Source organism: Capsicum annuum, chromosome 2 (assembly GCF_002878395.1).
Source record: "Capsicum annuum cultivar UCD-10X-F1 chromosome 2, UCD10Xv1.1, whole genome shotgun sequence".
In the NCBI taxonomy this organism is placed as follows: Eukaryota; Viridiplantae; Streptophyta; class Magnoliopsida; order Solanales; family Solanaceae; genus Capsicum; species Capsicum annuum.
The window spans coordinates 93471105-93483244 of NC_061112.1; positions in this window are offsets into that span (position 1 = coordinate 93471105).

The following is a 12140-nucleotide window of genomic DNA, read 5'->3' on the forward strand; positions in this document are numbered from 1 at the left end:
ATGCATATATAAATTATTTATATATTATTCATAAATAAAATATAAATATTTCTTATGTTTTAAATTTTAATCATGAATTTAACTTTGGTTATTTTGTCGGTTATTTTAGAATAAAACTAAAATCAAACCACATAAGTATTGATTTTAAAAATTTAAAACCAAACCAAACCAAACCTAATCAAATATCGATTTTGTTAATCGATTTGGTTTGGTTCGCGATTCGATTTGGTTGTTAACCAAACCATGAACAACCCTATCTATATGTATCACTGACAAATGCACACTATCAACTATAAGCGCATACTTCATATATATCAAACATATGTATCGCTAACAACGATACCCATATATCTATATTTATCATGAACAGCTGTACACTATCAACTATACACATATACTTCATATGCATCGAATATATGTATTACTTACAAGAAATGTTTCAAACATATGTATCAACATAAAAAATTGATGATTTTATACCTGATGGGGGGCAGGGGGTCCTGGATCTCCATTCTTCGTCTATAATTGCCATTTGCAATCTTTAGTAACCATTAAAGAACAACAAAATAGTAACAAGAAATTGTGCTTTGATACTAAGAGGAAATTTGTAACTTAAAATCAACTTCAACAATTATTGTCTGGATGGTGATTTGTCATGGTTTCATAATGTATGGTACAGTATGGTATGATATAGTAGAGTATGGTGCAATATTATGTTTGAATGAACTGTATCATTCACTGTGGTTTAATAATAATTTTTTTTGTCTGATTTGATGGTATAGTACTGTATGGTAACAGGTAAATTTACTAAAATGCTTCTAAAATTCATCAAATCACAAACTAGAAGTCTGCTGGTCTTTTTTTAATAAAACCCATTTTCTGAAATGGACTACTGCGGAGCACATGGCACAGTTTCGCACCGAAATGGACTACAAGTGGATCCTATCAAACGATTTGCAGTGAAATTGGAAGCTCGTAATGCACCATACAAGCTTCCGTAAGATGCTAGTGCTCGTCTAATTGAAATCGCCATTGTTTTCTCCTCTCGAAATTCTCTGAACTTTTGGGTTTATTAATATAGGGTTTAACGTGAACCGGGCAAGTCTTGGCTATTCAGTTTAATGTTGTAGAAGCGGTGCAGCTGGATATCAACAACAACAACCAAAGGGTAAAGAAGAGTGTTCCAGTTTTATCAGTGAAAGAATAATAAATAGTGAAAAGGTGAATAGGATTAAACAAAATTATATAAGTACATAGTTGAAAAAAAAAAAGAAAAATCATGATATATCATCAAATTGATGGTTCAGAAAACTGATGGATTCCATGATTATCAAACCATGGAAAAATACCACACCATACTATTCTTTTTAACAAATAATCAAAACAAATATGTTCCCATGGTAATCATACCATATCATACGGGAAATCACCATCCAAACAGACTGTAACTCACCTCTATTAAAAATTTAAAATAGAATTGAGTTTGACTTGTTGGATGTAGCAGTTATTATATGTTGAAAGTAGAGGTGTCAAGCGGGCCGGGCCGGGCCAATCCGGAATCGGCCCTTCCATTTTAACCGGGTTGAGGGCTGGTTAAAGGCCGAGTTTGATGTTAACCGGGCCGGGCCGGGCCGGACCAAACAGTAAAAAAATTAAAATTCACCCTAACCCGACCCACTTAACCCAACCCAGTCAAACCCACCAAAATCCGGTCAAACCCGGTTAAAAACCGATCAAACCCGTTTAAAAAATAAATAAAAAATCCAATATACACTATATACACTCCAATATACACTATATACACTCCAATATATACAATATATATTTTTTAAAAAATAAATAAACAATTACACATATATACGTACCATTCAATATATAATTATATATGACTATACGTACTACTTTAAATAAAACATATGCTATAATAGTATAATATATATATATACACTACAATATATATATATATATATATATATATATACTAATTTATAAAACATATACACATGTATACGTTAAATATATACTACTTTAGAAGATATATACACATATATATGCACCATTCAATATATATGTACTACTTTAAATAAAATATATACTACAATATATACATATATATATATATATACAACAATATGTATATATATATAGTTACATACTAATTTATAAAACATATACACTTGTATACTTTAAAGATATACGTCTATAGAAGATATATAAACATATATACGCACCATTCAATATATATGTACTACTTTAAAAAAAGTATATACTACAATATATATACTAATTTATAAAAATATATGCATGTATACGTTAAATATACACGTCTATAGAAGATCTATTCACATATATACACTCTATTCTATGTATATGTAATACTTTAAATCAAATATACTATAATATATATACATTACAATATATATTTGTATAGTTATATACTAATTTATGAAACATATACACATGTATACGTTAAATATACATGTCTATAGAAGATCTATTCACATATATACACTCTATTCTATGTATATGTAATACTTTAAATGAGATATACTACAATATATATACATTACAATATATATTTGTATAGTTATATACTAATTTATAAAATATATACACATGTATACGTTAAATATACACGTCTATAGAAGATCCATTCACATATATACACTCTATTCTATCTATATGTAATACTTTAAATCAAATATACTATAATATATATACATTACAATATATATTTGTATAGTTATGTACTAATTTATAAAACATATACACATGTATGAGTTAAATATACACGTCTATAGAAGATGTATTCACATATATACACTCTATTCTATGTATACGCACCATTCAATGTATATATACTACTACTTATAAAATATACTACATTATATATACATTACAATATATATAGATATACTTATATACTAATTTATAAAACATATACACATGTATACGTTAAATATACACTTCTAAAGAAGATATATGCACAAATATACAAAACATATGCTACTTAATATAATAAATTAATAATATTTGGTAGTAAATTAATAATATATTAGAAGTAAGTTTTTAATTTAAAGTAGAAAACTAGAAATTCAATTTAAAATTTTAAATCGTTAAATGAAAAAAAATAAAAAACAAGGACTAAGGAGTGAATGAATTTGGGAAATTTTATTGATTGCAAAATGATCCAAAATTTATAATTTACATGAATGAAAAATCTATAAATTATGCATCATTTTTTCCAACTCATTCATGTTAATATTAATGGGAACTTGCATAGGATAGTCGAAGTCAACGGGGGCAAAATCATGCATTGGACTTGATTCTGCTGAGTTCTTCCGTGAAGTCATAATTTTTTCAAGTTTCAGCTCGTTGCTCGGTTCCGGTTCCATTCCTTGGTTTCTTCTTTCCGCTCTAATCCAATCTCTGAGGCAAACTAGAACATTCATTGCATTGCTTCCCAATGAGTGTCGGTTGTCTCCAAGCTGCTGTCGACCCAAAAATCCAAACTATCTTTTTTTTTTTTTAATTTTTTCGGGCCGGGCCGGGCCGGTTAACCGGCGGGCTTGGACCGGGCTTGAGCTGGGCCGGGTTAGCCGGGCCCATTTTAACACAATAATCGGCCCAGGACCCGGAACCTTAAAGCCCTAGGGCTTATTGGGCAGGGTCAAACCGGGCTGGGTTAGGTAATAGGGCCGGGTCGGGCCGACCCACTTGACACCCCTAGTTGAAAGAAACATGAAGGAAACATATCAGTTGAAAGAAGTTACCAATTAATAGGAGTGAAAATTTTTGATTAATTAGATTCCGCAATTTGGGGCATGATATGAGGAGGGTTGTGCGGTTGGAGGTGTCTAGGGGTGTTCATGAATCGGTTATTGGTCAAAATCATAACCAAACCAACTTAATCGGTTTTTAAATTTCTAAAATCAAATCAGACCAAATAAAAAAATAACCGTCGGTTTGGTTCTTGTCGATTTAGTTCGGTTTGGTTCGGTTTTTTCGATTTATAACTTTAACTAATGATAAAAGTTGAAAATTAAAAAAAAAAAAATTCAATCTAACATATGAGATGTTAACCGAGTGTTGTATCTCAACTGTGAAACTAAGATGTCAATTGAGTATTATACTTCGGCAAAGTTATGAACAACACCATATGAACACTTCTAAAAATATATTTTAAAACTACATTTAACAAAATGATATGATAAACCCCCCAAAAGGTGAACACATAAACTTCTTATTCAACAAGGTTAAAAAAAAGTTAAAATTAATGATTGTCTATAGTCAAATGATCTCAGCTATAAATTTCAATATACAACAAGATATTATTTTCACAATTAGTATCATTTGTCATTTAAAGTGCGAAATTCACTTAGAATCTCGTAAGGTACTATTAACTAGATGAGGAAATGACTTAATGTGTTACGACTAAAGTTAAATCATGATTAAAATATAAAGTGTAACAAATATTTATATTATATTTATGAATAATACATAAATAATATATATATATATATATATATATATATATCGGTTCAATTTGGTTATTTTATCGGTTATTTTAGAGTAAAATCAAACCAAACCAAACCAAATTAGTATCGGTTTTTTAAAATTCAAAACCAAACCAAACCAAATCTAACCAAATATCGATTTTTTTAATCGGTTTGATTTGGATCGTGGTTCGATTTGGTTAAAAACCAAACCATGAACACTCCTAAATGCGTCTGCCATATGTATCAAAAGGAAAATTAAGAATGTGGGAAAATTTAAAGGTATGAAATTTTATGTAATAGTACCCCTTAAGTTTGGATCATTGTGTAATTTATCCTTAAAAAAATTATCTCTTCATGTCAAAAATAATTGATAATTTAGACATGAGCACATAAATTAAGAAATTCACTTCTAAAAATTAAGAGGAGTTTTGACATGAATCATGATTACCACTAAACTGTACATTAAATTAGAAATATGTCAATAAGGATAAAAAATTTTCTTCTTAATTTTGTGAAACATCAATTATTTTAAATAGGAGAGAGTCATACCAACATCCTTCTGTGGCTCATACTTTTTCATTAAATCAAAATCTTTTAAACATTTCTTTTATACGTTTGTACTAGATATAGTTAATTGATTTGAACTCTTCCAAACCATTAACAACAACCCAGTAAGATCTAGGGAGGATTAAGTGTACACAAATTTTATCATTACAACAAAAGGTAAAAAAGTTATTTCCAAAAGACCACTGACTTAAGTGTAGTAAATCCAAATCCAAATCCAAATAATATGTAATCCTTAAGATGCCAGGTCTTGAAATCAAGGTCGAGTCTTGAGTTGGCTCTTAGGGTCAGGGTCAAGGTCATGTCTTAGAGTCGGGATTGGGTCTTGGGTCAGGGTTAGGTTGGGTTATTTTGAGTGGGGATCTGAGGGTAAGGGTTTGAGGCTTGAGGTTAGGTGACCCGACCCGACCCGACCCGGGGCTTGGTCTTAATGGCGCCCCAAGTCCAACCAAGACCAAAGACCACCCTCGTTACCCAACCCAACCTCCAACTGCCTGCTCCGAGTCAGCTGAATTTTGAGCATATAACAAGATAGCGTGTTTATTCAATTCTAAACTCTGGGATAGGTCTATAACTGAGACCAACCCAATCGAGCCCAACCTCTCAAACCCAACCGAACCATACCAAATCATAAATCAAAACCAAACCAATCGATAACAAAGTTCCTATCCATAACATAATATAAAAGGATGGAACAACCAACAATACTGTTCAAGGGTGTCAACCCCAATACCATGCCAATACTAAGGTTGACCCCAATACCGATCCCGCCCATTCCAACCCGTAGTAGTCACACAAGCCTATAACCAAAAGAAAAATAATATTCAGTAGGGACATGCCCCCAACCATAGCCGAAACCAATATCTATAAGTAAATCAAAGTATATGAAAACATCCATGAAATGGAGCCTTCCAAAAGCTGGAAGCTCACCATTTCAATCCAATAGCTGATCCCGAATGTCCGATAGCTAAGCAGGAGGAGTAGAATGGTCGGTTCCTACATCACGTGAGGATACAGCCTCCCGAAGACGAGTTAACGGGTGAACACTAGCAAGAAACTTAGGATAAGGATAAAATAATGCCATCCAGTAAAACCAAGTAAACTAACCATATGCATACAAACCATAAATACATATATATATATATACATATGTATAACCATGCTGGAAAAGGGAACCGGGTTTAGCATGGATTTAAAACCATTAACCTGGGTATGTGAATCTTAACCGTCCTTAACCACCCATGGGCTATATTGGTCCAATGTAACCCCTTGATTGGGCCCCGATGCGTGTATCCGCATGAACTATAGATACCATAAAAGTAGGGTATTCGCAAGTACCCTTCGCTCTCCATGATACATATATAAGTGTACTTAAAGGATTCCCATGCACCTCATAGTATCATATAGGGTCGCCATGACCTCTTTTCATGTTGCCAAACTTGAGTTTCTAGTGCCCATCCATAGGACTTGCACCTTTACGGTTAGCTATCACACCCCACCATTATTACCTAATTAAAACCATTTCCATCCAACCGAACCATTAGGCCATTATTATTAACTAAGGCTATAAGTAATGGTATCGTCATACCGACTATAACCTACAAGTAATGTCCTTAGCCAACCTTTTTATGTAGAGGTATTCTTATGTACCCATAGTCTATATTATCAAGTTAACTTGGGGGAATCCTGTGTACCCCTCAAGTGAGGGAATCCCTTGTACCCCACAAGGAAGTTTAATTAACCATGATCATGACTACCAAACCTTACCATTATCCATTCCAAAACCATTTAAACCATTTATACCATTACGGGTTCCATTACCAAACCATATCATGCAATAGTTCCATTAAAAATCCAACAATATAGTAAAAGCATTCTCATAGGCATTTTATCAAATATGTGGGGGCATAGTGTTACCAAAACCAAATCCAAATTACTATGCAACCAATTATCCAAACCACATAATTAAAACTATGGGAAAACCATAACCAAACACTTAATACCAAAACCCCAACAAATATTTGAAAACACCAAGACTATACAATAATCATGCCATGAAAACATTATATAAATCATGTATTTAGTTGGAACTAACAATGAGGGAAGAGTATATTGCCTTAGATTAGAAGATGATGAAAAGAAATCACTAACACAAGTCCAACCATGGGTTCCATGAGATCATCTATCATGCTCCTTGGACCTACATGTTCTACAACCTATACATAAGAATATTTAATACTAGGCAAGGTGCTAGTATCACGGTTAGTGAATAACAAAGGTCCTTTGTGGCAAATCCCACAACCATGGCTCTCGCTTCTTTTCTTTTTCACCCTCCTCACTCTTGACTTCTTCTTCAAAACCCTCATTAATAATAACTTTCTTTTCCATATACATAGGCACTCCAACCTCACCATCATATAACCACATATCTTCCCCGCCTTTATCAATTTCCACCTTGGCTTCTTGCTCTCCATATTGACCTTTTTAATCATCCTGATCCGATTCAAGTCCTATCTCCTCACCAAGGTAATACAATTTTCCCTCCCTAAGGATTAGATTTACCTAGTTCGGGCATTCAATAGCCTTGTGCCCCCATCCTTAACATTTGAAACATTGAAATCCCTTAGGATGAGAAGTAGGATTTGGCTTACCTTTATTTCCTGGAGTATACCTTTGGGAAACCTTATTCTTGGTTTGGCTTGCATTGAATGAGTGCTCTTTGTGTTGGTGCCAATTCGAGGAAGGTTGTTAATGACTCTTAGACTTGGAAGCCATGAGTTCTCTTTCAATTTCAAATGCCACTTAGATGATGCCATCGATGGTGTCAAACTTGTGAAGGGGTATGAGAGAAGCTATGTGTAATACTCTGTACCTTTTTCTAGCTTGAAATCATCTATAAAATATTAGAAGCTTTCTTTGAAAGATGAATCCACTTTTGTACACATGGTATTTTTAAGATTTTCACTTTTTGTCATATGGAAAAGTTAATAAGCTTTCCATCGATATAAAATTTGCCTAAATCCGATAAACAGATAAGAAATTATGACTATTTCAAGTTTCCATCGTAAAACAACACTATATTGGTCAGTGGCACGCCGCACCATAAGCTAAAATGGCAATTGTCCTTTTCTAGTGTCTCAGCGTGATTTCCTCTGCGTCGCGCCAAATTTCTAGGTCACAAAATAAGGGGCAACGCAATGGCTCCGCGTCGCGCCATCCCTCAGTTTCCCAATTGGGTTTACAGATTGAACCCCAACTCAGCCATAATGGCATATTAGGGGCATGCCGGTTAGATAACTACTTTCCACAGTTTCATGTTATTTAATCAGGAATGTCAGACATAGTCAATCAGTCTTAGTAAAAGAACTCAAATAGTTCTTCAAATTTTAGGACTGTCAGATACAGTCAACTCAGATACAGTACGAGACTCAGCTAGTTCCATTAGATTCAGGACTTTCAAATACTTTCACTCAAGTTATCAGTTATATCAGTTATCAGTATATCATGTTTTCAGTATTCAGATTCAGTAATCATGTTATTATGTCTCGTGCATGTATTATCATGCTCATGATAGTCAGTCTGCTATTATTATTGTTCATGCATATGAACCCCATGCATTCAGCCTACCTCACATGCATACCAGTACATTCAAAGAAGTAACGCATTTGCGCTATGGTGTCTTATACCATAGGTTCAGAGACACGAGCTCTTTAGCATCAGTAGATTCCAGTCTCAACTGTCAGAGTTAGCAGTGAGTCCTCTTCTTTTGAGGACATGATCATTATTTTATTATCTCAGTAATTAGTTTAGTAGTTGAAGTTAGTTGGGGACATGTCCCATTAACTCCTTATTCAGACATTCACATTTTAGAGGCTTTCCAGACTACAGTATGTTCAGATAATCTATTTTAGTTTTGTTTTGGGTATTTCATATCCCACCCAGATGTTCTATTTTATCAGATACTATGTATTAGTTTTGAACCTTATGGCCTTTCAGTTCATGTTTTTGCATTATAAAGTATTTTATGCAGTATACAGGTACAGATATCAGTCATGGGTTAGCTTGTGGTCCTTCGGGGTCATGAGCACTATGTAGCATTCCAGGTATCAGATTTGGGGCGTTACAAACTTGGTATTAGAGCCTAAGGTTCAATAGAGTCCTAGGAAGTCTGAAAGCCGTATCCAGTAGAGTTTGAGTGTCTTTCGTGCCATAGTTATGTACAGAAAGCTATAAGATGTTTTAGGAACAGTGTTCCCTCTTTCAATATTCATGTCGTGCCAGTGAGCATAATATCAAGTCAATTTCTTAGTCTAATCTGTTTCTTCCTTTCTTCTACAGAACATGCCTCCTCAAAGAAGAAACGGGAATTAGCCAGCCCCTAGCTCGAAGAACCTTTAGGCGAACATGTTTCTCATGCAGAGTTCTGAGCTGCATTCACTACTCTTGCTAACTCAGTTACTGCTCAGAATGAATAACCAGCTGTCGTTATGGCCAATCTAGTGGCCAATTCAGCTGCAGCCTGGATTCGGGATTTCACCCAAATGAATCCTCTATCTTTTCTTGTGTCTAAGTCAGATGAGGACCCTCAGGAATTCCTAGATCAGGTGTAGAAGGTTACAGACATAATGGGGGTTACTTCTAGTGAGAATGCTGAGCTAGCTGCATATCAGTTGTAGGATATTGCTCACACTTGGTTTAAATAGTGGAAGTCAGAAAGGCCAGATGATGCAAAGCCTGTTGAGTGGGAGGAGTTTGCTTCTGCTTTCCTTGATAGATTCTTTCCCCTAGAGCTTAGAGAACCTAAGGTGTTAGAATTCATCAACCCCAGGCAGGGCAATATGATAGTGAAAGAGTATACTTTTAAGTTTACTCAATTAGCTAGATATGCCCATTATGTGGTTGCAGATAGCAGGGCCAAGATGAGTAAGTTCATTTCAGGAGTGAATGATAGCATGGTTAATGAGTGCAGATCCACCATGTTGAATAGTGACATGACTTTAGCCAGACTCATGACTCATGCTCAGCAGATAGAGGAGTAGAAGATTAAGCAGAGGGAAAAGCAGAATAAGAGAGCTAGGATAGGTAGCTTTAATTTTAGTCAGCCTAAGTCAGAGGGAGGCAATCGCTCTCAGATTCATCCTAAGTCATCAGTTCCAGCTCCTTCGTAAGCCAGTGCTCTAGTTCCTAAGTTCAGAGAGGGTAACAAAGATAGAGCACCAGGCTCTAAGTCTCAGGGCAGTGTTAGCAGTGCCCAAACTAATCTCTTTATCAGACTTATGGTAAGAACGACAAGGGTGTGTTCAGAGCTGGCAGCGATGTCTGTTTCAATTGTGGAAAGCTAGGCCACAGAGTTAGAGACTACCCTCAATCAGGTTATCAGAGTGATCTCCACTCCTCAGTTCAGTTTGGTTGCCCAAATCAGTAGGGTGCCACCTCTAGTGCTACTAGTGGGCAACGCCCAAATAGAATCTATGCTCTCCAGTCCCGACAAGATCAAGAAAATTTTTCTGATGTGGTTACTGGTACGTTACAGATCTTTTATGTGCATGTTTATGCTTTCCTTGTCTTTTATTACTCCCTATATAGCAGTTGATTTTGAAGTCAGTCCTAAAATTTTAACAGAGCCCTTTTCAGTCTCTACCCCAGTGGGTAAAACAATCATAGTTCGGTGGGTATACAGGAACTGCCCGGTTATGATATTTCAGAAAGTCACTTCAGCTGATCTAGTCGAATTAGAGATGAATAATTTTGATGTCATTCTCGGCATGGATTGGATTTATTCCTGTTATACCACAGTCGACTGCAAAAATAGGATAGTCCAATTTCAGTTCCCAAATGAACCCATCATTGAGTGGAAGGGTAGTGTATCTGCTTTCAGGGGTCAGCGTGTTTCCTACCTTCGGGCAAGGAAAATGATATCTAAGGGATGCGTCTATCATCTTGTTCATGTTAAGGATTCTAGTTTCGAAACTCCTAGTCTTGAATCTATTCCATTTGTGAATGAATATTTAGATGTCTTTCCCGAAGATGTTCCAGGAATTTCTCCTAAAAGGGAAATAAATTTTGGCATTGATCTTCTTCCAGATACTCAGCCTATCTCTATTCCACCATACAGAATGGCACCAGCAGAACTCAGAGAATTGAAAGAATAGTTGAAGGATCTTTTAGATAAGGGATTCATCAGACCCAATGTTTCCTCGTGAGGCACACCAATATTATTCATGCGCAAGAAAGACGATTCTCTTAGAATGTGCATAGACTACCGTCAACTTAATAAGGTCACGATTAAGAACAAGTATCCTCTTCCCAGAATTGATGACTTATTTGACCAACTTTAGGGTGCCAGTTATTTTTGTAAGATAGATCTCAGATCCGGCTATCATCAGCTTAGAGTTATAGAATGTGACATTTCGAAAATAGTTTTTTGTACTCGAAATGGTTACTTCGAATTCCTAGTTATGTCATTTGGTTTTATCAATGCCCCAGCAGCTTTCATGGACTTGATGAACCGCGTGTTCAAACAGTACTTGGACATGTTCGTCATAGTCTTTATAGATGATATTCTAGTCTATTCCCGCAGTGAGCGAGATCATGCAAACCATCTTAGAACATTACTTCAAACTCTCAGAGATCATCAGCTACTCGCCAAATTCAGTAAGTGCAAATTTTGGCTAAGGTCAGTAGCATTACTTGGTCACATCATTTCTGGTGATGGATTAGAGTAGATCTTCAAAAGACCAAAGTAGTAAGAAACTGGCCTCGCCCTATCTCTCCATCAGATATCAGGAGTTTCTTGGGTTTGGCTGGCTATTATAGATGGTTTGTTGAGGAATTTTTTTCTATTACATCCCCTATGTCTAGATTGACTTAGAAGAAAGTCAAGTTTCAGTGTTCAGATCCTTGCAAGAAGAGTTTTTAGGAGTTAAAGAGTCGACTCACCTCAGCTCCTGTCTTAGCTCTCCCAAATTTTCCAGATGGTTTCATAATGTATTGTGATGCATCCAGAGTGGGTTTGGTTTGTGTCCTTATACAGCATGGTAAGGTCATAATCCTACGCCTCCAGGCAGCTTAAGCCCC